Genomic DNA, 7253 nt, shown 5'->3' with positions numbered 1-7253 from the left:
GCACACAGTGTCTTTTTCATTCATCTAACACAAAAGACAAAGCAAAAAAGGAAACAGAGAATGAATAATTACCAGAAAAATCTGGTTTCATTAACTACAGAAAAGAGAAGAATCAGAAAATGATCACTGTTTCAAAATGATAGTAAGTTATGAGTATTTTCTGTGGAGTTGTATCAACATGCAAGTATGTGCACCACAATGTGAAATAAGTAATTAGAAATAGAGCTAAGGTGTATGTCTCATATCCTTCTCCTTGCATTAACTTTCCATAGCCAAACAAGCAAGTAAAGAAATTCTTACTTGGTATGGATAATACTTAAGAAATCCAAATCTTAAGAAATCCTACAAAACATTATACTGTTATAATTTCATTAAAAATAGACTGTATTGTAGAACATCAAAAATATTTTAAACACTGTCAGCTAAAGCTCTGTCAAAAATTTTACAAGTTTAAACTTTATTCAATTACCAAAATGGCACCTACCGCTAAAAATAGATTTTCATGAAAAAGCCTTTTTTTGTATGTATTTCCTGTAGAATTTGAAAATATTTAAAAATGGTTATTCAATTCAATTCAAAGTTGAAACTGACTCAAACCAAGCCAACTTAAATGCAATGATATGTTTTCATGGTTTTCATTAACTAAACTGAGATGTGCAAAAATATAAGCAGTGTAAATTAACATTATTTGTTAGTTCTATGTTAACAGGATTATATTCAAGGAACACAGTTTGTACCACTCGACTTTTAAGCTAAAAACATTTTTAGGAAGGTCAAAATGCTGTTTGAGTCTGAAGAGCAACTTTTTTCAACATAAATAAAAAAATAATTAATTACCTAACTACTCAATATACATGACATCATCTTTATTAAGAATAGTTTTCATTATAAATTGCTGTGCATTTCTAATTTTCTTTTCAGTATGGTAACAGTTAAGTCTCAATACTTATTTATCCCTTGTAGCAAATTTTAAGTTTAGCTAAAAAATGGCAGTCTTGAATACATATTTTTCTATTAGGCATCTGGATGTTATAACCTTCCCCAGCAGCACAAAATGAAGACAAACTGGAGTCTTCTGTTTAATTCAGACTTCCTTTATTTGCATGATCATGAAAAAACAACACAGTATCAGAACAAAGTACTGAAAGAACAAATAATACTTAAATCTGCAGAAACTATAAAAAAGAAAAACAAACTTTTACAGAATAATGAAGTTTTCGGGACATGTTAGCCTACAAACACCATTATTTTATGAAGGTGAAAGGATGTTCACTCTACTTCAGTTAAGAAGTGCTCTACATGGGTTTTGAACTCAGCTAATTTACACATAGCTTTGACAGGTCTGTCATGTAATACTTAAGCTGAGATATGTTGTTTGAGAATATTACCTTAGACTCCAACAAAAAGAAAGGTTGCCCAAATTAAGTACATCCCAAATTTTAAATAATGTGACAATAAATATCTTCCCCATCAAGATGCAGAAGTTAAATAGTGCAACAGAAAATATGTACCTTACTTCTGGTTTGACGACGGATGACACAAGTTAGAGTAGATTTGGAGAATTCTACATGCTTGAGTAGAATTTTCTGCTAGACCTGAACGCTGAAGCTTGTTTTCAGCTCTGAAAGAAGATGGCAGAATGACCTTCCTAACTGGATATCCATGTCCACTGTAAATGGAAAAAAAAATGCTATCAGTTCAGGCGTAACATTGTAATTTACAGGGAAAAAAGCTATCAGAAAATTCCCTTATAATTAAATAAGCAAAATATGTCCATAACTTCTGTCCTGAGTGAATACTGATTAAGTGCACCTTGTCTGACAGGTAGTAAGTATGTGTTGGTCATGCATGAGAACATCTAGAATGTGATGGAAAGAGACGGAATGAAAACCGGGAAACCCTCATTATGTACAACAGGCAGGGAATTATACACACTTATTCTGTCTATCTAAAAATTCTTAATAGAAAAAATATTCAATCCTCAAAGCCAGCAAAAATTATTTGAGCTTACTATCTGATGGCAAGTGTAGAAATGGAATTTGTTTCTCCGCCCCTCCGTTTCTCTCATGCAAGGGGGCATCAGTTACAGCAGTAACAGTATGGCAATTTGTAGGACTATTTGAATCCCTCAGTCCAACTAACAAAGACAGAATTATTTCTCAGTCATAGCCTAGCAGAAACTCTCCCCCTTATATTTACAATTACCTCCACCTCAGCTGTTGCTGTCTACAACCATTGTGGGCTGCAGGTATTCTAATAACTCTAATTCTGCCCCCCAACAGACTAATATTCACTCCTGGCTTCTTCCCAGCTACATTTTTGTGTACTTCCATTTCTCAGGGCTTTTACTCAGAAATCCTGTTCCACCAGTACTCAAATTTTGGCTAAAGCTCAAAACTTTATGCCTCTCAGCTGCACTTTGCAAAACTCTGAATGCTTAAACCGCTCCAGATTAAATTAACATTCATTGTAAATGTCACCAAGTTACCTAAATTGCTGGTTTTATTGTAACATCCACTCTTGAGGTTTTCATATCCAGTAGCCTTAAATCCATAAACGCTACACCTTTTGTCAGACCCTTCGGTGAACGCGAACTTAGTGTTCCACAAGTGTGCTTATCATCCATTTTCTGATACTGATCTCCAGTGTTTCTCATTCCTTTCCTCAGTGGAAAACCCATTAGCTGAGCTGCTGCAAGTCCCAACACCTGTGCGCACTTTTAATTCTTTGAAACACCAGAAGCGACTTACTTTCCCCACTCTCCGACACCCCAAACCTCACATCATCCCCTCAGCCCCCTTGGAAACCCAACACGAGAGGATGCCTTAGAGACCTGACGCCAGGCCAGGGCTCGGAATGACCCAGGATTTTGGATCACCTCGCACCTCACCGACCCGCACCGGGGCCCCCGGCTGCCTCCACCGCCCCCTGCTCCTGTGTATTTCTTTCCACAGTACTTCCTCCTTTCCCAAATTCCTCCGAGCTTTTCCTGGGACCTCTCTTCCCCCCTGTAGGGTTTGTTTTGTTATTTTTTTTCTGCACCGTCGGCCACAGTCGGCCTTTCCAGGCTGCTGTGCTCTCCCCTTAACTTTGCCGTTAAATTGTCGCTTTCCTGAGCAGGCTGTAGTATATAAATAGAAATCTCATATCTTCTACCTGCTGTGCTCTGGGGAAGCCCCAGAACACCCAACACATCTCCTGTCTCTGCAAACCGGCTATAGGACCTGGCCACAATATTGCAGCAAATAACCTGGGTCTTATGTGAATTTCCCTGAATCCGGGAAATGTTGCAGGTTCCCCAGAGGCTGCAAATCAAGTTGAGCCCAGGTTTGGTTCTTCCTGCTCCTTGCACCTTATCATCATCACTGCCAGCATCCCTCGCCACGGTGCTCGATGCAGAATTGTGACCGGGTTTCTTCCCTCCTCTTCCCATGGCGACGTGGGAGCGGTGCTGCTGGGGAGAGGGATGTGTGGGGAGCGGGAAGGACCAGGGGTGTCGTGGTCCTTCGAACCAGGAGAGGGGATGTCCATAGGCCGGTTGGCGCCATTGGTGCGTGCCAGCACCCATCCCCTGCACCCCGAGACAATGGGATGTTTCCCTACGTTGTCCCAATGAGTGCATTTTTGAGAGAGTGCAGGTGATCTCTCAATCTGCATAAATATGCATGAATTACAGGTTTCCTGAGCTGGATTTTTTTTTTTTTTTGGTCTTAATAACATTGATTTAAATTATACTTAAATATTAATAAAGTGATTTAAGACCAGGCCATTTAGGCCAAATGTGCATTAAAATTCCCCTTCTATTTTCCCTCTTTTTAAATCCTCCTCCTTCAGTTTATTCCCTGCGGGAGGGTTTGGGTCCTGAACTCATTGTGCGATCTTCAAACACATAATAAGAATTAATCACCATTAGTCCTCTATTTTAACAGCTGCTTCCTACCCCCCCGAACCAGTACAGCTGCAAACTTCCCTCCCTCTGCCGACACCATAATCCCATTACAGCTGCAAACTTCCACATGTAAAAACGCAGATTTAAGCTCATTTTGAAACAACTCACAGTTCTTAATTGCTCAGGTCCGTATCAGAAATGGGCTATGCAGCTCCCGGCCGGTGGGAGCTGTTGGAGCATCGTCCTTCCCGAGCACGAAGCCACCGCGCTGCCGATGCTCCACTCCGCCACGGGAAGTTGCAAACCCCACCTCGAGCGTGAGCCCTGTCATTTGCATCAACTAGTATTTACTTCTTAATATTCATAGGAAAACAAGTACGATTTATTTGTCAACAGGGAGAAGAGATTTGCCTGCTCGTGGAAATTTCTCTTTTTCTTCTCAATTGTGGGCTTTCTTGTACTTTCTTCTTTCTAATATCGGCCCTTAGATTGTAATTATTTTATTTTTTTTTTACTTTTTAGCATTAAGGTTTGAGATAGATAATTATTTTGCTTAATAGTAAATTTCACTGCAACGTGCCCAGAGGGATATGAAATAAAAGGTATTTAAAAATCTACCATGTTAGAAAAGTAAAATAATTTCAGCTAATGAGATTATCAAGGATAATCGGTTTACAAAAGCCCATTATGCGACAGATTCATTGATGTCTTAAAACAGAAAAGGAGAATCCTATTTATTTTTTGAAATGGTGTAAAATAAATTGCTTTTCAGGATGCAAAAGGCTGTTTTTCATATTTTTTTTAAAAAAGTGATGATTTCTGTAGCCCCATCTGCTGTTCACTTTCAGAAGTATCCAGAGGAAGATTTGGTGAAACACATTTTTTTCTGTTGAAAATTGGCAATAGGTGAGACCTGACCTGTGGATTTGACTCAGGATGGTAAGGAAGGACTTAATCTCTTTCAGAATTTGTGGGAAGAAGTTGCAGGAGTGTAATGGAAGATCCTACCTCCATTCAACCATGACTGAGGATGTACATTTGGGAGACAGCTCACTTCTGCAGAGGGGAGGAGGAAGAGAAGGAGGAGGAGGAGAAGGAGGAGGAGCAGGATTTCGCTCCGGGGCAGCCGCCTCCTCCTCTCTCTGTTTTCTTTGTTGTTATCTGTTCGGGGGGGGCGTGCTGGGGTCACGTCTGCCTGTAGCTGAGCTGCGGTCTGCGGTTGATGTGATTCCTCTTCGGCCCCAAACTTCGGCCCGCCTTCTTCTGTGCGTGTGCAGGTCTGCTCTTCCCACTGTCGTCGTCCTGCTCCCCCCTTTCCCCTTCCCTCCCCCCACCGCCTCGGCAGTTGTCAGCGGCTCGCAGTGAAGTTGGAGGAAGGGGAAGGGAGGGCGGAGGGGGAAGGAATCTTGGCATTTATTTGATACGCAGTCAGCAGCCTGGGCCTGCTTTGTACAGCTCTGTCGTCTTTGACAGCATAAGGGGGGAAAAAAAGAAAAAAAAAAAAAAAACTCCTATGGTGGGAAGGGGGGGAGGATTATTCATTTTTCATGGTAGAAGACGAAGGAAAACATCCTTAGGATCTGCATGAAAGAAGAGATGGAAGTACTAAACTGCTGCAATGTGTGGAGAATGTTTGTGTCCTTGCAGTACTTAGCAGTGCCCACGTAGCTACTGTTCTCCTAGTGGGTATTTTTCACTCCTGTCAAGTAGAAGTCAAGCACAATTGAACTACAGACTTTACCAAGGAAACAAGGTTTCTTCTGATAATGAGCAGTAAAGTTTGAGGCACACACAAAAAAGAGACACAGGTAAGGCTAGTCAGCTCTTCAGTGAACTAATGAAGATACCCAATCCCTCTTCACCTTACGCCCTCTGTATTACAGAGAATGCTTTTGAGATGCAAAAAATCTAATGCTTGAAGTTAGTAAATGATGAGTGTATTGTGAGAATGACTTTGTATCATAATTCGTTATTCTTGCAAATGAATCATAATATGTGTGATACATTTTTTTTTCCCCCACAGGACCCTTACCTTACTCTGGGCACTGGGCAGACCATCTCTGGAAGGAATCAGGCTTGGATAAATGGAACTGTTCTCTGCAGAACTCCTGCCTGATTTGTTGGGAGAGTTTGAAAAATAGTTTGGATGTGTAGGTGGACAAATGTGTGAAAGATCTATTGGTATTTTAATTGACTTTGGGTGAATAAATACAACATAATGATAGGAATGTAAGAAGTACATGAGCAAGATCAGAGAGTCACAATGAGGGCTTTGGAGATGGACACTTAGCCAGATGTTCTTTACAACAGTCAGTGTCCCTCAGAAATGCAAGGAAAAACAATTGGATGTTGTTGGGAGGTCTGCAGTAAGGAGAATGTCATGTCACAGAAACAGAAAAAAGTATATAATGTCAGACAGCCCTAGATGGCCAAATGTTATCAGTGTGTCTGTGTAACATTAGGTTCTTTCTCTGCATAATCTCCAATCTTCAGTCCACAATTCTTGTAAAAATCTTTCTGCTTGTCCTCATTGGCTTCCGCTCTGGGTTTTCATCATCCAGCCTGAGACTTCGTGTCATGACTTGCTTTAGATATTTGACCAGCCAGTTTCGATTTTGCGGTACTCTATTTATAAATTTATGAAGTCTTGCCATTTTTATAGTCCTAATTTTGGCAGATGGGTGATTTTTATTGCTCAGTCTTCTGTTTGCCTGTCAGTGACTGCCCCAAGCTGCAGCAGCTCCTTTTGAAGAGGCTACTGCCTAATAGGAGACTAAGAATAGAACCTGACTGCCAGACGTGTATTGTTTTCAGTGCCTGTGCTGGACCATTCCAGAGGAGTCACTTGACCGTGTTTCTGTAAACTTGAAATGCAGTTGCTTTGAGGTGGTAAGCATGTATTCTGAAGTTAAAGGTAGGCTTAGGCATGATACCAGTGCAGGTGGAAGTCTCTAAAGAGTATGTTGCCTGTGGCTTTCTTTTAGGCAAACTCAAAAGAAAAAACGGTAACACAGAGACCAAATTTGAAGTTCCTACTGCAAGACATGGCTAGTAATACAGGGCGCTTTTTCCCAAAGGTGTTCCCAAAACTCAGTATAGGCAAGATAATTTTTCCAAGCAGTGTTTCAGAAAGGTTTATGCCAGGAGTTTTAAGAGTTCACCAAAACAAATACATGAAAAGCAATTCTGAAATAGCTAGAGAGTATGGGAATGCTCATCCCAGTCTTCAGTGCATGGTGAGAAACACATGAGAATACAGTCATTGCTTCTGGATGAGTAATGTCTTTACGTGTACCTGTTCTTTTCATTTCCTTTGTTCCCATTTTCAGCACGAATGTCACAGATCTGCTATTTTACCCTGCTG

This window comes from Charadrius vociferus, unplaced genomic scaffold (genome assembly GCF_000708025.1).
Source record: "Charadrius vociferus isolate BGI_N301 unplaced genomic scaffold, ASM70802v2 scaffold347, whole genome shotgun sequence".
NCBI classification, from domain to species: Eukaryota; Metazoa; Chordata; class Aves; order Charadriiformes; family Charadriidae; genus Charadrius; species Charadrius vociferus.
This window is presented reverse-complemented; position numbering follows the sequence as displayed.